Source organism: Meriones unguiculatus, chromosome X, assembly GCF_030254825.1.
Source record: "Meriones unguiculatus strain TT.TT164.6M chromosome X, Bangor_MerUng_6.1, whole genome shotgun sequence".
NCBI lineage: Eukaryota > Metazoa > Chordata > Mammalia > Rodentia > Muridae > Meriones > Meriones unguiculatus.
In genome coordinates this window covers 68,097,002-68,122,584 of record NC_083369.1, presented here as the reverse complement: position 1 = coordinate 68,122,584, position 25,583 = coordinate 68,097,002, and the positions used below count along the sequence as shown (strand labels likewise).

General features: G+C 38.7%; 1 protein-coding gene across 2 annotated transcripts in view; it reads left to right on the top strand.

Annotated features, from left to right (window-relative positions):
• Positions 1–363: 363 nt before the first annotated feature.
• The window catches only part of Trpc5 (transient receptor potential cation channel subfamily C member 5), a 352,275-nt gene continuing 327,055 nt past the window's right edge, over positions 364–25,583 (top strand). Inside the window, exon 1 of one of the 2 annotated variants that reach the window (XM_060374438.1) lies at positions 364–1,589. The gene's annotated coding sequence lies outside the window, so the exon portion shown is untranslated. The remainder of the gene's footprint in view (positions 1,590–25,583) is intronic. The other variant, XM_060374437.1, reaches the window with a different exon arrangement.

Below are 25,583 nucleotides of genomic sequence, written 5' to 3'. Positions count from 1 at the left end.
GACCCAGAGTTCCCTTTCCCACTGTCCCTCGGGCCACAGACCCTCTCTCCAAACTGCCCAACTTATCTTCCACCAGGATGACCCACATAGTCAGGGCGCGCTACCAGCACAGAGCCGAAGTTGAGAGGGATTGGTAGGGGTCACTGCCCCAAGTAGGAGACACTTCGGGAAACGGATAAAGGGGGGATTCTGTAAACCCGGCGCCAGAGGCGCTCCTGTGCCCTCTCCCCTCACCGGCGCTCAGCCTCCCCTCGCCCCTAGGGTCTCTGCCATCCCTCCAGAGAGAGGGAGGCTTAGGGGAACCAAACCAAAGAACGAAACAGAAAATTTCCGTACCGAGGGGGGAAGAGATGAAACGGTGGGATGGGGCGGCGGGGGCTGATTTGGGGCTGCGGCTGCGGCTGGCGGCTTCTTTCCACCCCTGGCCACCCAGCTACGGCGCAGGCAGGAGCAGCTGCCCCTGCCGGCTGCCTCCTCTTCCTCCCGGCTCGCCCTACCCCCTGCCCTCCTTCCCTGCCCCTCTGGCCTCGGTTGGGAGGCGACTGTCAGCTAGGTTTGGCCCAGGGGCTGGGGGAGGTGAGAGTTGCTTTCGCCAACCACTCTCTGTCTCCGTCTCTCTCTCTTCTTTCTTCCCTCCCTCCCTTCCTCCCTCCTTTCCTCCTTTCCTTATCCGCTACACACACACACACACACACACACACACACACACAACCGTGACGGGTTCTCCACAGCTCTCAACCCACAAAGAGAGAGAGAGAGAGAGAGGAACGAGCAGCAGATGAGAACCTGGAACAGATAGAAGGAAAAAAGGAGAGCTCGGGGTTGGACATTTTGGGATCTAGGGGTGGGGAGGAGAAAGGGAGCACACCTCCTCTATTTTCCCCTCCCCACCCCTCCTTGCTCTTCTCTCCTCTTCGCTTGTGTAGGATTTTCTTGAAGCAGCTGCAGTAGGGGAGAGAAACCTTTAGCCCAGAAAAAAAAGGGGTTGGAAAGGTGGCCAGAGCTCCCATGAGCTACCTAGCTTGACTGTGCCTGTAAGAGCGTGAATGCGGTTCCCCCTACACACCCCTACACACACACACACACACACACACACCGCACTCCTCTTCATACCAGGGTGCCAGCTATCCTCAATCTCTTGCTGTCTGCTTTAGCTTCTCCCCTTGCTCTTATTGTTTGTGGCTTGCAGTGTCAAGGAGTGCCTGTGTTTGGAGGGGCTCGGGTTGGGAGAGAGCTGAGAGAAGAGCAAAGGAGAGCAGGGCAGGAGCGCCTGGGGAGCGAAGAGTTTAAGGCACTGGCAGAGGCAAAAAAGGTGAGGGGGTCTGCCTAGCCAGCTTGAAGTTTAGCTGAAGAGCAAACCAGAAAGCGCATGTACGAGTCAGTCCTGGGGCCCCTCTCAGCACCCTGATCCCTTTGCCTGTGCCTAAACCACCCACCCACTGGCAGCCTCCAGGACAGGGACTGTCCCAGGTGGCTGGCTGTTCTTTGAGTGTCGCGGAAACCGAGTCCAGTAAGGCTGCCGCCCCACGCGCCCGCCCGGTTGCACTGACTCCAGAAAACACAAATCTGAAGAAACCACTTGGCCTGGGGTAAGTTGACAAGCGGCGAGGGTGCTGTCCTATTTGTTGCTGAAGAGCAGCAGTGAAATGAGGCTCCAATGAAGGTGCTGAGCTGCTGCAGGCTGGAAAGGTGCTGGCTGGCTGGGCTAGCTGGCTGGCTGTGGGCTGGGGTGGTCGGACACAAATGGAAAACAGCAACAGATTGTTTTGGGACACCTGGGAGAGACTTGCGGTGGATGAGGGAGACTTTAGGAGATTTCAGACATGATACTGTTGGCACCTACCAAAAACATCTTTTTCATGAACAACGTTCTCCTGAATCAGAGCATGGACGGTGATTTAATTGTTATTTCCTAGGAATACGTATAATGGTATTATGCCCCTAGCTAACCCCCCAAAGAACCTGCTCCCAGGCCTCTTCCAAAAGGGCCTGGGATGAGCATGAGAATAAAGATACTCAGTCTGGACAGACAGCCTCTTTGAACTGCAAAGAGCCAAGTGGCTGATAGAGGAGGGACCAGAGCTCCCATTTACCTTGCTGATTTTGTAACCTTCAAACTCAAGAGCTGAGCAGTTTAGTTTATCTGGATTCCTCTAAGGAACCCAGAAATGAAAATCGGGGCCACCAGTCAGATCTATGTTCTAGAGTGTGCACTTTGCTGCACCATATACAACGACTGGGGCAAACAGCCCCAATCATGTCCCACACAGTCAAGTTCAGAGCTTAATTCACAGGTCCTGTCCTTCCTATTCTGTCTAAGAGAAACAACTGGGAGGAGGTCTTTTTTCCCCTATTGCTAAGGTGGGATGTTTGGACCACAGCCATGCTCCTGGTGATAGCCAAGTGTTTAGCAATGTTATCACTCCCTTGTGAAAAGCCTGGAGATGGGGAAACCAGCCTGGAAGACAAAATCCCTGAACTTTACCCCAGTTTATTGTATGCCTAGGAGAGGCAACTATTAATCAATAGTACTCTATTTAAAGATGGTGTGTTTTCCCTGGTTTCAAATGAGTAATAATTACTATATTCACAGAATACACAGACTTACTTGTCTATTGCAATATAGTTATCTTCATGGTATTTAGCTGGAATGGCATGTTGATTTGTTATCTCAATATGTAGACCCAATTACTTATTGTGTGCTTTTTTGATTTGGGGGTGTTCTACAGATGATCTGTATCCGTTTCTCATCAAGTCTTAAAAGCTGAGATTTAAATGTTAAATAGTGCCTTTTATTAGTCTTGAAAATCTACTCAATTTAAAAGGCATGGTAATACATTCACAGAGTACCAAGGTACTTCCAAAGCAAATGTTTAGCATGAGAAAAGGTGAGCAATAAAAGTCTGTGAGGTTGAACAAAATACTGAATGGCACATGAAGCCCAGGTTTTAGTTCCAGGGTGTTGCTGTTCTCATAAACTGTATATGTGTATATATATGTGTATATATACTGTATATATATATGTGTGTGTGTGTGTGTGTGTGTACTTAAGGGTTTTGTATCTATACAGATACAGTGATTTGGTTCTTTTGTGTGCACATATAGTTTTTCAAAGACCTCAATCATCCCCATACAGTCTGGACCCTATGTTTATGTAGAAGAGGGAGGGGGCCAAAAGTGTGCTTTTGAAAGCATCTAGGCTCTTTAATTGAATTTTCTACTTATTAGATGCTACTGAAATATAATGAATTACCTACTTTCAACTCAGCAAACAAGGGAAACAGATACTGCATTAAGTAGAACAGTTTATGTTGCATTAGGCAATTTGCTCTAATGCATACTGCTGAGAGACATAGAATGAGAATTGCTCAGGTACAACCTGAAAGGGTACCCATTCTGTTACAACCCCCACCCACACCCACACCCGGTACAGATACTTTCATAAGGAAATCTCATGCAAATATCTTCTTGGATAGATTAAAATAGAAAGGACAAGATTACAGATGGGTAGAAAAGAACCAAGAGCTTTATAATTAGGGAAGGACAACAAAGTATCAATAGGGATGAAGCACGAGGTGTTGGGTATTTGCTCTATTCTTGGTTATCTGCGTATCCAGAAATTGTCCTGACCTGTGATTACTCAAGGAACAAGGAGATAGGGAGCTTCAAGTATTCAGAACCAATATAGACACACCTTTGTTGATACAGATTCACCTGGCTTTAAATTAAGCTTCAAGAGCAGACATGGATCAAATAATATTTGCCATCCTTTCCAGAAATAAGAGCTGTAATTCTGATTCTATTCATTTTAGACCTAAAAACTAAAACAAGAATGGCACACAGAACCACAGAAGGCAAGGCCAGGAAATCAGAGATGTGGAATAGGAAAAAGAGGACTAGGAGAGCCAAAGATGTTTGGAAACACATGGCCACAAAAGCATCCAGGTGTTTGCTTTGGCTAGGAATGGAATTACTTCAGAAAATCACCTCAGATGTGAAGTGCCGTAAAACTGCCTGCAATTTGACTTGTAAACACTAAGCAAACAGTAACAGAATTCCTTAAAACCAGGGAATTGGGAACCTTGGAGAACATTTTCAGTGTTGCCCTCTCCTTTCACTCTTTAGCATGTTAAATTCCAGTCTGCTAGCCATTCAGGTGTTTAATTATCAAATGAATATTTCAAATGTGTCATGCTACTTCCAGCCTGCCTGGTTCCAAATATTCTAATTTGTCTTTCGCCTGGGTCCTTTGCTGAAGAAAGGGAAACAAACCATTTTTGACTGAAATATTCTTTCAAAACCTTATGTTTTCCCCTTAGAACACAATCCTATTTAGGTGCCTTCTTCTAGCTGGTAGGAAATGGGGGCTTCTCATTCTACTTTAAGAAGTGCCTTATGCCCCAAGATGTCACCAACACAATCTTTCCCAGTCATTGTCTATATTTTTTAAGGAACAGGTATGATCAATTTTGCAACCTAGATTCAGAAATAATGCCAGTCTAGGTAAAAGCAGAAGTTTAATATACCCCCCTCCAAAAAAAGACTACATTAAAGTTAGCCCTCATTTCTAGAGCTAAGGAGCTGATGGTCCTTCATATCATCCCCTCTAAAACTCACAGCCCTTTCCTCTGTTAATGGGCCCCTCAAGCTCTTTGTCTAATGAGACTAGCAGCCCCATCCTGCCAGCAAGGAATGATTCCTGGATGACTCAGCTGTGGTCTCATAAGCAAACATGCATTTTACATCATCCTCAACTGAGTGAGAACATATTATTAAAAACAAATGAGAGCTGGTGGGGGGTTCACAAAATTGCAGTTCACTGGGTCAAGGGAGTTTAGGAAGTTTAGGTTTGGTTTTTCATTTATTACACAGTTGTCCCTTGGATACTGGCAGGCAGTGAAATTGCCCCCAGCAGTTTTACTTAGCAAAAGCAAGATAAAAATGATGAGAAAAAGACAGGTGCAGTATCCTCACGTGTCTTATGGAGAAATCGGGACTTAGAGAATAGAAATAGCTTGCTTACCTCACAAAACTAGCTAGTGACAGAGCCAAAACAAGAACTCAGTACTATCTTCTCAGACTGAATAACTTTGATAAAGATCTCTGGAGATCTTTCCAAGAAACTGACTGGATTCTAAAAAAACAAATTTATAGTTATTACATTCTACTTTCTTCCCATATTTACAGTTGTGTTTTATATTTTATGTTATATCTAGATTATTTAGATTAAGACAAAATCTTACTCTGTACCTTAGTGTGACCTTGAACTGTCAATCCTCCTTCCTCAATCAACCTCATTATTACAGAGATTCTAGGCATCCTTTCTGTAACAGCCAACTGTTATTGCCTTACCTCTGCAACTCATTTTCTCACTTATCACCTCTCGAAACACACAAAGGGACTGTTGAGATATTTTAGCTGCTAAAGGTACTTGCCAACAAACCTGACAACTCAAGTTCAATTCCCAAGACACATGTTAGAAAGAACTGAAGAACTGACTTCTACAGTTCTCTTACCTGCATATCCATACAGTAGTATATATACCTGCAAATATACAGAATGAATACATTTAAATCTCTCTCTCTCTCACTCTCTCTCTCTCTCTCTCTCTCTCTCTCTCTCTCCACACACACACACACACACACATAGAGAAAGAGAGAGGAGCTTCGTCTTGTCAGTAAAAAAAAAAAAAAATGCTGCAAATACCCACAACTCTTATTCAGGAAGAGGTCAAGGCTGAAATAACATTAACATGTTTGCGGCCAAATAATCTGCAGAATGAGAGAATTACAATTCTTCTGCTCTTCATATTGTAATAAGTGGGAGATGATTTGTGTAAAATAAATGCTGTAGGTAAAATAAATATGAATGTATTTTTAATCTGAACCATTGACCTTGTAAAATCCCCCCAAATGAGGCAAACATATTATATATAAAGCCCTATCTAGGCTTTTGTGATGATGTCTTCAAAGAGCAAACATTTGACATAATATGAAAAATACATTGCTCTATCATCATATTTTACAAAGGTGAGCAATAGCAAGAATTAATACCTACATGGTACATAGTTATTTGCCATTTCCATGCAATAGCTCATTTAAACTTTCCCCAAAACATCATGAAATAAATACATTATCACTTTTGTTTTATAGATGAAACATTATCTGAAGCTCAAAGGAATGACACACTATGCCTATTTTAAATGCTTAAATGACTTAGGTGTGTACTATACCTGTCACTGTTTTACAGGATAATAATAGTGACTCCTACTTCATCCTCACCCATAGTAATACTCACTTGTTCATTTTACTCACCTGGGAAATATGGTAGGAATAATAGATGTAAACTCCAATAAAATCTCTGTGCATTTGATTCTGTAAAGACTGAAATAGCATATGTAATTTCTATAACTTAATCGTTAATACACAGATGCAGATCACACTGAGTTCCGGTCTTTTGATATGTAAGACATCAAGATCCTGTTGGAACTGAGGATGAACATCCTTCTTTCCAAGAAGATCAAATTATTGTGACATTAGTAGTTTTATACCCTACAGATAGCTAATTTCTAAGATGTCCATTACCACAATAATCAATATACATTTTATAAAAGTGTTGAGCATCTTTGTATTAACTTTCCATTTCTGCTACAAAAAATATGCATTTGCCTATTAATTTAGTATAGTTATTAATTTGAAACAATTTAGATTTGTTATTGTTCACATCGTTTTTCAGTTCAGTATGTCAGAAATCTGCTATGAAGCTCACTAGGCTAAAATCAAGGGATCAGCAGGAATGTATTCTCTTCTGGAAATTTTTTGGGAAATATCAGTTCCATTGCTTATCCAGGTTATCTTGCAACAGTTTACTTCCTTGAGTGTAGGTCTGAGAACCAGAGTGCTTTGATGGCATTCAGGGGAAGTCCTTCCTAACTACTAGAGGCCACTCATGTTCCTCAGTCTCCTTCTTCAAAACCAGTGAGAGCAAGCTGAGCGCCATCACATTTGTAACCCTCACTCTTCTTTACCTGTATCTCTCGCTAACTCTTTTCTTTCCTCTTCCATTTTATTTAAAAGTTTATTCACAAGTGACATTCATATAAAGTAGGAGATAAAATGTGATGCTTTTAATATTTGCATTCATTGGGAATTAATCAACTGAGGGTGAAGAGTATATATATCTCCTTCAGCTTCTTTCATATTTGTATGGCAGATACATTCAAATTAATCATGTCTAACTAACAACTTTACTATTTCTCAAATCCAATTTGATTTGAGGCAGGGTATTACACTGATTTTATGCAGAAAATCCAGGTTAATCTCTGTATTTTAAAGACTACTAGTTAGTAATTTAAGGGTCTCTGAAAATCCCCCTCGGCATATAACAGAACACACTTACAGGTTCTGAGGATAAAGTTATTGGTGTGTTTGGGAAACCACATGCTGTCTAACACAATCTTCTATGTACTGAGTAGTACAATACATGATAGTAAATGATTGTGATCACAATTTATTTAGTAAGCCTTACTCCCATTTAACAAGTGAAGAAGGAGGAACAGGAAGGTAACAGAATGCATCATACATGGTTATTAAATTATACAGGATTAGAAACACATTTATCTTACTTTAAATCTTACATTTCTACCTTTGGCCTGTATTATACTGTCTCTTTATTATCAAAAAGCTCTTTGACTGTAATGATTGTTTTATTTTATATTATTTGGGATTATATTTTCATCATAGTTTTAGTTGTCAAAGACCAATTTCAGTCTGAAAATATTAGCTGAAACTTTCCAAAAATAAATAATTAATAAAATTTTGATGATGTAGATAGAAGGGGAGGAGGACCTCCCCTAACCATGGACTTGGAGAAGAGCATAGGAGGAGATGAGGAAGAGAAGGTAGGATTGGGAGGGGAGGAGGAGGGTCTACACCTGGGATACAAAGTGATTAAACCATAATTAATAAAAAAGAAAAAATTGGATGATGTACCCTTCTGAGTAGTGTAATGACATTTTATTCTGTCCTGATCCACTCTGCCCAGGACCCAAATCATCCTTCAGTCTAACACATTAACATAGATATACTATCCACCCACTAGTCATTTAGTGACCATCACATTATCAAACTTACCACAGTGTTTGCATATAAATAACATTTGCATATTAGCCAGCATTAGCCCACAATTCCTATGACAGTCACATTTTGTATTATCACACAGAAATATTATCATCTTACAATGTCACAGGAATGAACATGAATATAATTCAAGAAAATACCTTGAAAGACAGAGACAATATACAGATCATTTCCATTATAGGACTTTATAGTTATTCTATTTTATCATTCATTGATGATGTCAGTCTCCTACTGTGACTTAATTACAAGTTTTTAAGAAGGCAGAAAAAATGTATTTATTCCTTTAAAATTTTTTAAAGATTTATTTATGTATTTTATGTGTACAGATGTTTAGCCTCTATGTCTAAATGTGCACCAAGTGTGTGTCTAGTGCCAGAGTAAGTCAGAAGAAAGTTTCAGATTCACTGGTACTAGAGTTACATATGGTTGTGAGCCACCATATGGGTACTGGGAAGGAAATCAAACTTGAGTCCTCTACAAGAGCAATAAGCACTCAGAAACATTGAACTTCATTAACCTCTAAATTATAAGCTTAACTTAATCATATATAAGTATTTATAAGAACAGATCGTAGTATAAATACATTTTAATTCTGTCTATAGTTTCATACACCCACCAAAGGTCTAAGAATTTCTTGCCCACGGATAAGCAGAGTTACTAATTTCTGTATCACTGTAATTAGCTACCTAATAGGAAGGGAAAAGAGGTTTATTGGGGCCCATGATTTCAGACACTTTATGGCGAGGAAGACACTGTGACTATGTAGAAACAGGATCGTGCATCAGCTGTTGTTGGAAAAAGAAAGGCATGGATGCTAAAAAATGTCAGGCTTTCTCCTTTTTCCTTTCTTATGCAGTGTGAACCCCAATTCATGGAATGCTACACCTGTGTTTAGGGTAGTTTCTTTTCCCCTTCTCAGTTAAATTTAAGGAAGTGTCCTCCATGTCATTCCTAGAAGCGTCTCTTGTAAGTAATTCTAAATTCTGTCTAGTTGACTATGAAAACTAATCAACACACAGTAGGAGTAGCACTCCTATATTTTTCTTGTTTTCTCTTCTTTATGTTCCACTATGCTCAGGAAGAACCCTAGGGTTTTGTGTATGCTAATCAAAGGCTCTATATGGAACCACATCTCCAGACTTTTATCTTCCTTATTAAAAATTTTAAATAGTTAATTCATGCCTGTGGTGCAAAAATTGAATATATAAGAATGTATTCAACAGATATATTATGTGAGAAAAATATCTATACTAAGTAGAAGAAAAAATGCAAGGGTAATTACACTTGTTACAGCACAAGGTGGTACTAACATATCTGATCCTTAAGTCTCAGTTTTTCTATAGATTTAAAAACCACACAATCATTACAAACAATTGATAAGCAGACAATGTAGAAAGATGAAATTTGTTATAATAACATGAAGGGGGACTCAGAAATATATAGTGTTTTTAGAACTAGGATCTGCTTAATGCCAAGGAACAGTAGGAGAATTATCAAAATAGATATATTCTGAGGAAAAAAAAAGAATGTATTCAACAAAAACTTCATTCCCACTCTATTTACCATCTGTGTAGCTGCCATCACCCATAACCATTTTATTTGTTTTCATCTAAAACTCCTGAATGAAAATATAAGCAACTATGAATAGAAAGAATTTGTGACACAACAAACTGTAGCTCTAGTCCAAGTTTTCTTTTGTTGTGTCACAAATTCAGAGCTATCATCAATGTTAAGAGACAACGAATTAGGTTCATTAGCCAACCAACCAGTGATCTCACTAAGTTTCTACACTTGGTTATAACCTCTTTAGATCCACAACAATCACCTAGATAGCCTGAATATTGATTATAATCCAAAATGACTCATTATTTTTGTTTTCTGTCAATTTTATTTAGTTCATTACACAGTGCCATGATTTCAGAAATCAGAAATTGGTATAGGGAAAGAGAAAAATGGGATGGGACAAGAAAAATAAGGATGAGGATGAAGACAAGAACAGGAAGAAGAGATGAGCAGGAGGTCCACAATGCATAGTAGAAGAACTCTGAAGAGTTCATGAGTTCATTATATATATATATATATATATATATATATATATATATATATATAGTTTTGTTACAGCAAAGTTCAATACCTTATTTGTTAATTGTCTTTGAAAACATGGCACATTTCTCTCTCATCTTGTAGAAGAACGTACAACTTTTACATAATTATCAACATTAAAACAGCTTATCACATAGCTGGGTAGCATCTTGTATAGAGATGGATGCAAAAAAATAGGCTTTGAGTAAATCTGATAACAAAAATCAGCGTACTAGAGACAACTACATTTTCATTTTTATTATAAATATTTGTCTTTAGCTGTAAATTCAGGACCTCTTCCTTTCAATGTTAGTAGAATGTGATGGATATGAATCTTCTACTAACAAAAAACAACATTCTGTTATTTTTTTTCTGACTTTCTATACTTCAAACCAGTGTTTTTCAATCTATTGGCAATGATTGTTAATGTTCTATTTTTTATTAGTCAATAGTGAATATTTTAAATAAAATAGAACAAAACATGAAAATGTGAATACTAAATCATAAGAGTAAACACTATTTTGTAAAACTTTTTCTTTTTCAGTAACATACATGTTTGAATGGAATATGTATGTGTGTGTATGTATACATGCATACCCATGTTGATATACTGGGCCAATGAAAAAACATTTTTTTTACTGTTTGTTACTGGTAGAAAACTTTATCAACGTTCTTTAAAATGCTTGAAACCATTAGCAGATGTTATAAATATTCTAAATCCTCATAAATAAATGAATCATTTTTCTTCTTGAAAACTTGACCTTTCTGAACATATTCTTCTTTGTAGAAGAGGACTCCACACTGTCTGTTCCTTGATATATTAGTTCCTTTTCTTACTGTAGTGGGAAGGCTCAAAGGGTAGCAAATTTCTAAAGAAAACCTAAGAAACTCAATAGAAACTGGTCTTATTTTGTACTGTGATGCATGAACATCTTGGGATTTATTATATATCAGAATTTGGACCTAAACTTCCGAGATGTCACTTTCATTGGTATCTCATAGATACAGTGCTCAGGGTACCCTAGCTAGTACTGACTGTGGGCTGAAAGTCTCAAGTTTATATAAAATATTTAAACTCAAAAGCTTTTTGACTCTGCTGTCATCTTCAGTGGTCATCTCCAGAAACTTTTCCAGAATTAGAAACTTTTAGTCTGATGTGAAAGACCAAATGATGACAAAAGATTGACAACAGAAGTTAAAAATCATATTGCAGGATAAGAGCAGAAGGAGATTAAGGAAGTGGTATGAGTAAATAAAAGTATCCAGAGATATTGCTGTGCCAAATGATAGGTTTTCCCACATTAATTGTGGTGCAATCAGGCCAAGAGAGAGAAAAACGAAAAAGCTAGCAGAATAAGAGGACAGTATTTAAACGCAATTAAATTTTCAGTCATCTGAAGGGGTTATTGATACCTTATTTTTAATCAAACAACAAAATTTTCACCAATATAGACTTGTGCCTAAAAGAGCACCCTGTGGAAATCAAACATGTGCATTCATCCCTTTTCCAATAGAAACACACCAAATGGCCAAAAGTGAGACAGAGAACAGGAAAAATCATGAGATGAGATATTAGTGTGTTTGGGTAGGGCATTGCAGCTTAAGCTCTCCATGGAAATTAATGCAGTTATACTTCTAGAACACATGGTTATTACATTTGCTGTGGTAAGATTGCAGAGGGCTTTATGTATAAAGCTGAGGTTGGATATAAGTTAGTGGATGTAAGGTCAATACAAAACAACTTGGAGAAAGGAGATGAAAGAGTATTCTGAAATATTTCATTCCAGAAATTTTGGGGAGGGGAAGCAAGCATACCAACTGGGAGTGAATTACAGAATTCTAAGGACAAAAGGTAGTACTGTAGTTAAGTGGAGAATCAAGGTACAAACACATCTGGCTGATTCTGGCTCTGTCACCTTATTTATTATATATAAAAAGATAATAATAAAAATATTATTAAGGTAGATATAAAAATACCTACCTTACAAGAGTTAGAGGTTGGAGTGAGCTTACATATTCAAGGTATTCAGCCAACTGCCTACCAATGTTATTTTTTTTAATTGACATTGTTGGTATGTAGTGGTAAACCTAAAAAGGGTGGAATATAAAAATACTACAAACTATAGATAATAACTATAACTTTATTAAACTTTGCGTTTAATAACTATAACTTATATCCAACCTCATTCATGCAATAAATGATTGCATGATAAAATTAGTCAAATGTTACTGTAATTTTTAGTTTCCATGTGATAACTTTTCTCATGTCTGTGATAAATTACTCTGGCCTAAGCAACTTAAAAAATAAGGAGTTTTTTTTTTGGCTCACAGTTCAAGAGGACTGTCTACCATGGCAAGGGAGTCATGGTGTTTGCGAATGCTGGTCACATAAGTTCAGTCAGTAACCCGTGAGTGTTGAATGCTAATGTTTAGCTAACTTCCTCTTTAATATGCAGTTTGGACTCCAGTCCATGTAATTTTTCCATTCACATACCACAAAGAGAGGTTTATTCCCTAGATGATTTTAGATGAATGATAGCCAGTGTTAACCATTGTTAAGTCCACCTCTTGTCACCCAACCATACATATAATATTTAAGCCATAGTATCCCACCCTTATTTCAATAAGCTCATAGCTGTGTCATAATATAAAATGTGTTCAGTTCAACTTCAAATGACCCCAGAGTCCTTAACAGTCCAAACACTGTTCCAATGTCTCTTCTGGGACTCAAGGTATTTTTTTTTAATATGAACATCTACATAATAAAAATGTTACATAGTTACAATTAACAATTGCACAGAGTAAATATTCCCATTATAAAATAGGGGAATGGAGACATAGAAAGGAAATATCAAACCAAGGCAAAATTGAAACCCATGAGGTCCACAATCCTGCAGCTCTGTGTTCATTATCTGGGTCTTAGGATAGGCTTTTCTGTACTCCAAAGCCATTGAATCCACCCGTACAACCCCTCTAGCTCTGTCAACTGTAGCACATATAACATCTCTCTCTGGTTTATTCCAGTTCAGACCAGCAGCATTTAAAAACAAAAACAAAAAAAAAAACCCCAAATGTCTTGTTTAAAAACAAACAAACAAACAAACAAAAAAAAAAAACAAGATTCTGTCATCTCCAGTGTCCTAGGATGTCTGCCTGAACGTATGCTTCACCTTCACGGCATCACAAAATAGCCTCTCAGGGCTTCCTGGTAGTGACCCTGATCTTACCACACATTGCCTTGGTTTGGGGGCTATTCAAAATCTTGGAATATGATTCCATGATACTCTCAATCGTGTGTCTTTTGTGCCTGTAAAGCTAGTGTGATATAGATAGCACTGCCAAGTCCTGCAGTTAGGTTGAGGTATAGGCAGTTCCTTGGACCAGAGTGGTAGCGGCTTCTATCTGCCTAACAGGACAGCAGTTTGTGGCCATCCTTTGTTCAGGTTTTTCTCCCTTTAAATAAATATCTATTTTCACAAAGTGAAGTCATTGATGGGTGGAGTTTTACCTTCATGAACTTTCCTCTTGTCCCAGTGAAGAAAGTGCAGTTTCTCTTATGTAAGAGAAGTTTTGCTTTCTCACCCTTATTTTGGTGTCTGCAATTTTAAACTTATTCTCAAATTTCTCAGACAACCTCATGTCTTTATTTTTTCCTTTTTTTTTTGTTCTCTTTCACTACAGTTCTGAGTGAGAGCAGTAAGTAGTAGTAGCTATCTTAAAATTTCCTCCACCAAAATTTAAGTTCATTACATTTGACTTTAGCCTCATGAACTGCTGAAAATTCCTGGGACGGCCTTATACTTTCAATATTTCTTTTCTGCATTCTGGTATAGCAAACTTCCACCAAAACAGTCCATTATGGTCTGATTACATGACAGGAACTTTTGTAACCCAAAGTTCTAAATTTCTCTTTCTTCTGAAAACCAGTTCCATAGGCCTAAGAAACACATGATCACCTTCATCACAGAAACATCAGGTAAAAAAAACAAAAACAAAAACAAAAACAAAAACAAACAAAAAAAAAAACAAGGTTTCATTTTAGTATCCACTTTGGACACAGTGAGACATTCTACTGAAAACGGCCACAGAAACTTTAGAACTTTTGAAATATAACATTGGGATTCCAGAAAAAAGGTTAAAGAATTGAGGAGAAATTTGGGGAGGTGATATACATCATGATATACAATTTTATCTCTGAAAAACAGATATTTGTGAGAGATGCATGGTAAAGTATGAAATGTGCAATAGTGGAATTCAAATGTAAAATGTAAGTTTTCATTGTTAGTAGGGGGTGGAGAAATGACTCAGCAGAAAGAGCACTTGCCGCTCTTACCGACACCCTGGGTTTGAATCCCAGCACCCACAGGATGGTTTATTCCCATCCAGTTCCAGAGGATTGGAAGACTTCTTTTGGCTTCCTGGAACCCTGCTGCATGTCTACATGTACATACTAGCAGGAAAAAGATCACACACAGAAGAAAAAAGAAAATATACATTCTTTTATTTTTTATTTTTTTATTAATTACACTTTATTCACTTTGTATACCCCCTATAAGCCCCTCTCTCCTCCCCTCCCAATCCCATCCTCCATCCCCCTTCTTCACACATGCCCCTCCCCAAGTCCACTGATAGGGGAGGTCCTCCTCTCCTTGCTTCTGATCTCAGTCTATCAGATCTCATCAGGAGTGGCTACATTGTCATCTTCTGTGGTCTGGTAAGGCTGCTGCCCCCTCAGGGGGAGGTGATCAAAGAACAGGCCAATCAGATTATGTCAGAGGCAGTCCCTCTTCCCATTACTATGGAACCCACTTGGACACTAAGCTGCCATGGGCTACATCTGTGCAGGGGTTCTAGGGTATCTCCATGCATACTACTTGGTTGGAGTATGAGTTTCTGGGAAGACCCCCGTGTTCAAATTTCTGGTTCTGTTTCCTCCTCTCCAGATCTTACTATTTCCCACTTCTTACATAAGATTCCATGCACACTGCCCAACAGTTAGCCATAAGTCTCAGCATCTGCTTTGATAGTCTGCAGGGCAGAGCCTTTCAGAGGCCCTCCGTGACAGATTTCTGGCTTCTTTCCTGTTTTCTTCTTCTTCTGATGTCCATCCTCTTTCCTTTTCAGGATGGGGACTGAGCATTTTAGTCAGGGTCCTCTCTCTTGATTAGTTTCCTTAGATGTATAGATTTTAGTAGGTTTATCCTATATTATATGTCTATTTGAGTGAGTATAAAACATGTGTGTCTTTCTGCTTCTGGGACAGTTCACTCAGCATGATCCTTTCCAGGTCCCACCATTTACCTGCAAATTTCATGATTTCCTTATTTTTCATTGCTGAGTAATATTCCATTGTGTAGATGTACCAAATTTCTGCATCCATTCTTCAGTTGAGGGGCATCTGAACGTCATTAGCCATCAGGGAAATGCAAATCAAAATGACCTTGAGATTTCACCTTACACCCATCAGAAAGGCCAAGATGAAAAACTCAAGTGACAACACATGCTCGAGAGGTTGTGGAGAAAGGGAAACCCTCCTGCACTGCTGGTGGGAATGTAAACTTGTACAACCACTCTGGAAATCAATCTGGTGCTTTCTCAGTTGAGGAAGCACAACTAAGAATAGCACTTCCTCAAGACCCAGCCATACCACTCCTAGGCATATATCCAAAAGAGGCTCAATTACACAATAAAGACATTTGCTCAACCATGTTTGTAGCAGCTTTATTTTAATAGCCAGAAGCGGGAAACAGCCCAGATGCCCCTCAACTGAAAAAATACATTTTTTAAAAGATGTGTTATTTTATTGACTTGAGAATTCATGAGGTCTTCAGGCATGTTTTAGAACTTGAATGATGGATGAAATTCGCAGATGTATTAGGAGTACTATTCAGATAAGAATAATTGTGTAATAAAATATGAGGCGTCAAATAGGTATGTGATTTTTTTTATTTTCTTCACAATTTATTCATTATATATCGTGATTGAACTGCCCTTCCTCAACTCCTCCAGTCTCATCTTCCCTCCATCTTCCCCTCATCCCTTTCCCCTAGTCCACTAAAAGGGGAAGTTCTCCACTGTTGCCATATGCCCATAGCTTGTTAAGTCTCATCAGGACTGCTTGGATCTTCTTCCTCCATGACCTGGCAAGGTTGCATCATCAGGGGCAAGAGATCAGAGAGCAGTCAACTGAGATGATAGAGGCAATCCCTGCTCCCTTTACTCAGAGATCCACATTAAAAGTGAGCTGCCAAAGGACTACATCTGAGCAGGGGGTCTAGGTCCTTTCCATGTATGGTCCTCTCTTGGTGCATCAGTCTCTGCAGGACACCCTGGGCTCAGATCTTTTAGTTTTGTTGGTTGCCTTGTGGGGGTCCTCTTCCCTCCATATCCCTCTAATCCCACCCATCTCTTCCTACATAAAACTCTATGATCTCTGTCCAAAGTTTGGCCCTGAGTCTCAGCATCTGCTTCAAACCCCTATTTGGTGAATCCTCTCAGAGAACCCCCTGCAGTAGACTCCCATCCTGTTTCCTCTCTTCTACTGCTTCTAGTGTCTATCCTGTTTGCCATTCTGAATGAGATTGAAGCATCCTCCCTAAGGTCTTCATTAGTATTAATCTTATTTAGGTCTGTAGATGGCTACCCTATAGCATACTGCTAATATCCACTTACTAATGAGTATATACCATGCCTGTCTTTCTGTTTCTAGGTTACCTCACTCAGAATGATCTCTTCTAGTTCTATCCATTTACCTGCAAATTTCATAATTTCCTTGTTTTTAAATGCTTACTAGTACTCCATTATGCACATGTACCACAATTTCTGCATCCATTCCTCTTTTGAGGGACATCTAAGATGGTTCCAGATTCTGACTATTAAAAATAAAGTTGCTACAAACATGGTTGAACAAATGTCCTTTTTGTGTACTTGAGCCTCTTTTGCATATATGCCTAGGAGTGGTATGGCTAGATCTTGAGGAAGCGCTATTTCTAGTTGTCTGAAAAAGCACCAGATAGCTTTCCAGAGTGGTTGTACCAGTTTACATTCCCACCAGCAGTGCAGGAGGGTTCCCCTTTCTCCACAACCTCTCCAGCATGTGTTGTCACTTGAGTTTTTGATCTTAGCCATTCTGATTGGTATAAGGTGAAATCTCAAGGTCGTTTTGATTTGCATTTCCCTAATGGCTAATGAAGTTGAACATTTCTTTAAATGTTTCTCTGCCATTCGATATTGTAAGATGTGGGAAATAGTAAGAGCTGGAGAGGATGGGAGCCCCACAAGGAGAGCAACAGAACCAGAAAATTTGAACACAGGGAACTTCCCAGAGACTCATACTCCAACCAAGGACTATTCATGGAGATAACCTAGAACCCCTGAACAGAAGTAGCACATGGCAGTTCAGTGCCCAAGTGGGTTACATAGTAAAGGGAAGAGGGACTGCCTCTGACATAATCTGATTGGCCTGCTCTTTCATCACCTCCTCCTGAGGGGGGAGCAGCCTTACCAGGCCACAGAAGATGACAATGCAGCCACTCCTGATGTGATCTGATAGACTAATATCAGAAGGAAGGAGACGAGGACCTCCCCTATCAGTGGACTTGGGAAGGGGCATGCGTGAAGTAGGGGGAGGGAGGATGGGATTGGGAGGGGAGGAGGGAGGGGCTTATGGGGGGATACAAAGTGAATAAAGTGTAATTAATACAAAATAAAATAAAATAAAGTTGCTATGAACACAGGTGAGCAAATGTCCTTATTGAATGGTGAGACATTTTTTGTGGTACATGCCCAGGAGAAGTATAGCTGGATCTTGTAGTAGTTCTATTCCCAATTTTCTGAGATAGTGCCAGATTGATTTCTAAAGTGGTTGTACAAGTTTACAAACCACCAGCAAAAGAAGAGGGTTCCCCTTTCTCCACATTCTCTCTAGCATGTGTTGTCACATGAGTTTTTGATCTTAGCCATTCTGATAGGTATAAGATGGAATCTCAGAGTTGTTTTGATTTGCATTTCTCTGATGACTAAGGATGTTGAGCATTCTTTAAGTGTTTCTCTGACATTCCATATTCCTCTGTTGAGAATTCTTGGCTTAGCTCTGTACTCCATTTTTTAATTTTTTTTTTTTTTTTTGGTTTGGGTGTCTAATTTCTTGCATTCTATATATATTCTGGATATTAGTCCTCTATTGGATGTAAGGTTGATGAAGATCTTTCCCCAGCCTGTAGGCTGTTATTTTGTTTTGATGACAGTGTCCTTTGCTTTACAGAGGCTTTTCAGTTTCATGAGGTCCCATTTATTAACTTTAGATCTAAGAACCTGAGTTGTTGGTGTTATTTTAGGAAATTCTCTCCTGTGCCAATGAGTTCAAGGCCCTTCCTCAATATTTCTTCAAACAGATTTAGGGTATCTGGTTTTCTTTTGAGGTCTTTGACCCACTTGGACTTTAGTTTTGTGAAGGGTGATAGATATGGGTCTATTTTTATTTTTATACTTGTGGACTTGCAGTTAGACCAGCACCATTTGTTGAAGATTCTGTCTTTTTCCCATTGTATGGTTTTGGCATCTTTGTCTAAAATCAGGTGTCCATAGGTATGTGGGTTCAGTTCTGGGTCTTTATTTGAATGCATTGATAAACCAGTCTGTTTCTATGCCAGTACAATGCAGTTTTTATTACTGTTGCTCTAGTACAGCTTGAGGTATGGCAATACCTCCAGAAGATCTTTTATTGTAGAGGTTTGTTTTAGCAATTCTGTGTTTCTTGTTGTTCCATATGAAGGTGAGAATTTTTCTTTCAAGGTCTGTAAAGAATTGTGTTGGTAATTTGATGGGAATTTCATTGAATCTGTAGATTGCTTTTGGTAACATGGCCATATTTATTATGTAAATCCTGCCAAGCCATGAGCATGAGAGATCTTTCCACCTTATGATATCTTCTTCTATGTCTTTCTTCAGAGACTTGAAGTTGTTTTTATACAAGTCTTTGACTTTCTTGGTTAGAATCACACCAAGGTACTTTATGTACTTTGTGGCTATTGTAAAGGGTGTTGTTTCCCTAATTTCTTTCTTATCCCTTTTGTCTTTTGTATACAGGAGGGCTACTTATTTTTCTTTTGAGTTAATTTTATATCCAGCCACTTTGCTGAAATTGTTTATCAGCTGAAGGAGTACTGTGGTTGAATTTGGGGGATCATTCATGTATACTATCATGTCATTTGCAAATAGTGATAATTTGACTTCTTTTCGATTTGAATCCCTTTGATCTCCTTCAATTGTCTTATTGCTATAGAAAGACTTCAAAAACTGTGTTGAAGAGATATGCAGAGAGTGGGCAGCCTTGCCTTGTCTCTGAATTCACTGGGATTGATTTAAGTTTCTCTTTGTTTAGTTTGATGTTGGCTATAGCCTTGCTGTATATTGCTTTTACTAAGTTTAGATAAGTGCCTTGTATCCCTGTTCACTCCAGCACTTTAAACATGAATGAGTGTTGGATTTTATCAAATGCTTTTTCAGTTTCTAAGGAGATGATCATGCATTTTTTTTAAAATTTCAGATTGGTTTTATGGTGGATTACACTAATGGATTTCCGTGTACTGAACCTCCCCTGCATATTTGTGTTGAAGCCTACTGAATACATGGTCACTGTGGATGATAGTTTTGATGTATTCTTGGATTCAGTTTGGGAGTATTTTGATGAGTATTTTTACATCAATGTTCATAAGAGAAACTGGTCTGAAAATCTCTTTCTTTGTCTGGTCTTTGTGAGGTGTAGGTATCAAAGTGATTGTGGCTTCATAGATGAGGTTGGTAACATTCCTTCTGTTTACATTTTGTGGAATAGTTTGAAGAGTATTGGTATTAGCTCTTCTTTGAAAGTCTGGTAGAACTCTACACAGAAACTGTCAAGCACTGGGATTTTTTTAGATGGGAGATTTTGATGACTGCTTCTATTTCCTTAGGGGATATAGCATTATTTAATTTCTTTACCTGGTCTTCATTCACCTTTGGTAAGTGGAATTGAACAAGAAAATTGACAATTTTATTTAGGTTTTCAAATTTTGTGGTGTATAGTTTTTTGAAGTAAGATCTAATGATTGTTTGGATTTCCTCAGTGTCTGTTGTTATATCCCCCTTTTAATTTGTGATTTTGTTGATTGGGATAATGTCTCTCTGCCTTTTATTTAGTTGGGCTAAGGGTTTCTCTGTCTTGTTGATTTTCTGAAAGAACCAGCTCTTGGTTTCTTTCATCCTTTGAATTATTCTCTTTGTTTCTTCTTTATTCATTGCAGCATTCCCAGCTATCTACTCCTTTTGGGTGTGTCTGCTTCTCCCCTCCCCCAGGGCTTTTAGTTGAGCCATTAATTTGCTTGTATGAGATGTTTTGAATTTCTTCTTGAAGGCACTTAGTGCTATGAACTTTCCTCTTATCCCTGCTTTCATTATGTCCCATAAGTTGGGGTATGGTGTGCTTCATTTTCATTGAATTCTAGGAAGCCTTAATTTCTTTCATTATTTCTTCCCTGACCCAGCTCAGTGAGTAGAATATTGTTCACTTTCCATTTGTCTGTAGGCTTTTTGCTATTCCTGTTGTCCTTGAGGTCCAGCTTTAGTCCATGGTGGTCTGATAGGATACAAGGAATAATTTCAATCTTCTTGTATCTGTTGAGGCTTGCTTTGTGACCAGATATATGGTCTAATTTGGAGAAGGTTCCATGAGGTGTTGAGAGGAAGGTAAATTCTTTTTTGTTTGGGTGAAAGGTTCTGTAGATGTCTATTAGGTCCATTTGATTCATGACATATGTTATTGTCATTGTTTCTTTGTCTAGTTTCTCTTTTGTTAACCTGTCCCTAGTTGAGATTGGGGTTTTGAAGTCTCCCACTATTAATGTGTGGGAAATCTATGTGTGGTTTAAGCTTTATTAAAGACTCTTTTACAAATGTGGGTGTCCTTGTATTTGGGGCATAGATGTTCAGAATAGTGAAGTCTTCTTGGTGGAATTTTCTTTTTTTTCTTTTTTTAATTATTATTATTAATTACACTTTATTCATTTTGTATCCCCCCATAAGCCCCTCCCTCCTCCCCTCCCGATCCCACCCTTCCTCCCCTTTCTGCATGCATGCCCCTCCCCAAGTCCACTGATAGGGGAGGTCTTCCTCTCCTTCTTTCTGATCTTAGACTATCAGTTCTCATCAGAAGTGGCTGCATTGTCATCTTCTGTGGCCTGGTAAGGCACAAGTTTGAAGTGTTCTTCCCCATCTCTTTTAGGTTAAATTTGATTAAAAGTCTATTTTATTAGATATTTGACTGTCTACTCCTGCTTTCTTCTTGGGTCTATTTGCTGGAAAACTGTCTTCCAGCCCTTTACTGTCAAGTAATGCCTATCTTTTTGACTTAGGTATGTTTCTTGTATGCAACAGATTGTTGGGTCTTATTTAAGCATCCATGCTGTTAGTGTGTGTCTTTTTATTGGAGAGTTGAGTCCACTGATGTTGAGAGATATTAATGACAAGTTGCTGGTAGATCCTTTTATTTTTATGTTGGTTATGGTAGTATGTTTGTGTGTTTGGCTACTTTTAGTTTTGCTATAGTGAGATTATTTATTTCCTCTGTTTTCCTGAATGTAGTTAGCTTTCTTGGGTTATATTTTTCCTTCTATTATCTTCTGTAAGTTTGGATTTGTGGGTAGGTATTATTTAAATTTGTTTTTGTCATTGAGTATCTTGTTTTCTCTATCTATGATAATTGAGAGTTTTGCTAGGTATAGTACTCTGGGTTGACATGTGTGCTCTCTTTGGGTCTGCATGACATCCATCAAGGCCGTCTGGTTTTCATAGTCTCTGTTGAGAAGTCAGGTGTGATTCTGATGGTTTTATCCTTATATATTATTTGGCCTTTCCTTTGCATCTTTTAGTATTTTTTTCTATGTTTTTTATACTTACTGTTTTGATTATTATGTGGTGGGAGGATTTTCTTTTTTGGTCTAATCTATTAGGTGTTCTGTAGGCCTCTTGTATGCTTATTGACCTCTCCTTTAAATTGGGGAAATTTTCTAAAATCTTCTATGATTTTGTTGAACATATTTTCTGAGCATTGGAAACAGGAATCTTTTTTTTCTCTATTCCTATTATTCTTAGGTTTCTTTTCATGTTGTTTTGAATTTCTTGGATCGTTTGTGTCAGGAATATTTCAGGTTTAATATTTTCTTTGACAGATACATCTATTTCTTCGATTGTATCTTCCACACTTGAGACTCTTTCTTCCATCTCTTGTGGTCTGCTGGTTGTGCTTACCTCTGTAGTTCATTTTCCTTCCTTAAGTTCTTCCTCTCTATGATTTCCTCCCTTTGTGTTTTCTTTAATTTTTCCAACTGTCTTCAGATCTTGAACTGCTTTTTGATTTCCTTCACCTGTCTGACCATATGTTCCTACTTTTCCTTCAATTCCTTCACCTGTTTTTTGAACATTCCTCTGTTTATTTTATTTCTTTCAGTGATTTAATTATTTCCTTTCTAAAGGCCACAAACTGTTTGGCTGCATCTTTACAGATGTATTTCTTTATGGATGGCCATAATCTGTTTAACTTTATCTTCCTCTATTTTTGTATGCATTTTATTTGTTTCCTCTGTTATCTTCTTGATAAGCATTAATGTAAGGTCACCTTCTTGAATTTCATTTATGTTAGGGTGTCCAGGGTTACTTGTCCCTTGATAACTGGATTGTGGAGATGCCATATTGCTTTGACTTTTGTTGGTTGTGCTTTATGCTGTCCTGCACCCATCTGGCTGTGTAAAGTATTGGCTGTTACTTTCTCTTGCTTGCTGGTATCCTGCGTTTGGGAGAATCCTCTTGGCAGGAAGTTGGTTGTTCCTGAAGGAGGCCTCCTCAGCTCTTTTGTGAATGGTCACTGAATGGCTGATGCTTCTCAGGGAATTGCCACAGCTCACATCATGTGTATGGACCTGTTGGATAACTGGGGTCGTTGGTACTCAGGGGGGCTCTCCTCTCACCAGGAGAAGTCCTGGAGACAGCTGCCCTTCCATTGGGTTTCTTGCTCTGAATTTACTGAGCCTCTGCTACTGTTCTTACACTGTGTTTGCTAGGTACAGCACTGTTGAAGAACTAGGGAACCCAGAGATTTGGTCAATTTAACTAGGGAGACTGGTTGCACTTTGGAGCAGCAACTGGGAGCTGATCTGGTGGATCCCAGGTGTCTGTAGGTCTGAGGTTGTAGCTCTCTGCCCCAGTAACCAAGCAGTAATCAGTGACAAGTAACAGAAGCACTCAGGCATTTGACAGAAGGCTAGAGCCTGGATTCTGCAGGAACTCAGGAACTTTTCCTGGGATTAGCTGGGTGTGCCAAGGTCGGATGTGATGTTTCTCTCTGTGGGGTTTCCTTCCGACAAGGAGACCCAATGTGTGGTGTTTTGGGGTCCACAGTTCAGTCTGGGGTGGTGATTAGAGCAAGCAGGCACAGGGGAGTAGTTCTGAACTGTGGACGGAGCACCTGCAGGAACCCGGGAACTTTTTCAGGGAACTTTTAGTGGTAATGGAGACAGTTCCTCTGGGTGCAGTGAGATCAGACCTGATGTTTCCTTCACCATGGGATTTCCTCCCAACAGGAAATTACAGTCTCTAGTGTTTTGGGACCCACAGTTTTATCTGGGAAGGTGAACTGGTCATACAGGTGGGTCTCTGAGCTGTCGACTGAGTGCCTGTGGGGACCCAGAAACTCTTCTGGGGTTTAGCTTTGTGACCTGAGAATGGACCAGATTGTTTCAACTCTAGGGTTTCCTCTCACCTGGAAAAAAAAAAAAAAAAAAAAAAAAACAATCTCTGGTGTTTTAGCACCCAGAGTTTGTTCTGTTGACTGCTATGCAGGCACTGTTCTCCTGCTTGTCAGATACAGTGTCCTCTGGGCACTGCCATATTGAATCCGACAGGCACATAAAATTTAAAGAAAGAGAAGAATGGAATAAGCTATGAGAAAGAGACAAAAAATAGTGAATAAAAGAAAGTGTTTCCAAATCAATCACAGTGCAAATCTGAAGTTCCAGTGGAAGATTTAAAAGGTCCAATGTCATCTTGTATATAAAGCTGACTGTTTCATGCAAATGGATTTTCACATGAAACTGGACCCACAAGCTGTTAACAATAATTATGAATGATGATTAAACTAAAAGAACATGTTAAGGTGAGGCTATATGAAGGTGGGAAAAGGATGGTGAATTGGCTTTGGGACACATTGAAGGTCAGATGTCAATGATACATACAGATACAGATATTAAATAAGCAGTTAAATAGATGGCTCTTTCTCTGAGGTAGAAATATGCATTAGGCTGTTACTATTTAATAATCATAGTATAATAATAAATACTAATTAAGTATATACTATATTAAATGTATACATGTCTAAGTTTTAAAAACAATAAAGTATTTAAATGTTAAAATAATCCTATGGTTTTTATTTTTATCCTCATTTAACAAAAGGAACAAAAATCAACCTCAGTGAAGCCTTGTACTCAAGATCACACAAATGAAGATAGGATTTAATCCCAGACATGTACGGCTCAAAAGCCTGTGTTCTTTGTCACTACATCAATAGTGTGTGTTGGTTATAGAAGTGGAATCACTATAGCATAAAGAATATGGCTGTAAGATGACACCTATAAAGTCTCACCAACCTGACTACCTAAACATGAACTGATCAAGGAAAACAATAGACATACCAAATGGATGGGGCAATGAGGAAAACCATCAGGCCTGAACCCTATACAAAGAACTACAAGTAACTAAGGGGATGCTGAGAATGGGAGAAATTGATTTCCCCCGGGAAGAGCACACAGATTAATTAGCCAATACCAAATGTTTAGCCCCCAAAATACATACACAAGTAACATTATACATACTGAGCAGGTTATAGTTAAGTATTTATATGTATTTGCATTTTTGCATATAACAAAAATTAATTTTTAAAAAGAGGCCAAGCATTTGAAAGAGAGCAAGGTGGGTAATGATAAATTAAATTATCATCTCGAAAAGAAAAGAAAAATAACTTAAAGAACTAGGCCAACTGTTGATCCTTGAACATAATGTTTGAGAGATAGCTGGGAGTAATGAAACAGAACAGATACAGCAATCATATAGGTAGAAGGAAAACTTGGATAAATGGTATGGACCATCAAAACCATGAGCAAAGCCAGGTGCAGGCCTGTAATCCCAACACTCAGGGAGGCAGAGACAAGCAGATTGCTGTGAGTTCAAGGCCAGCCTAGTCTATAAAGTGTATCTAAGACAGCCAAGGCTACACAGAGAAACATTGTATAGGAAATAAACATACATACAAACAAACAAATAGAAAAGCATGAGCAG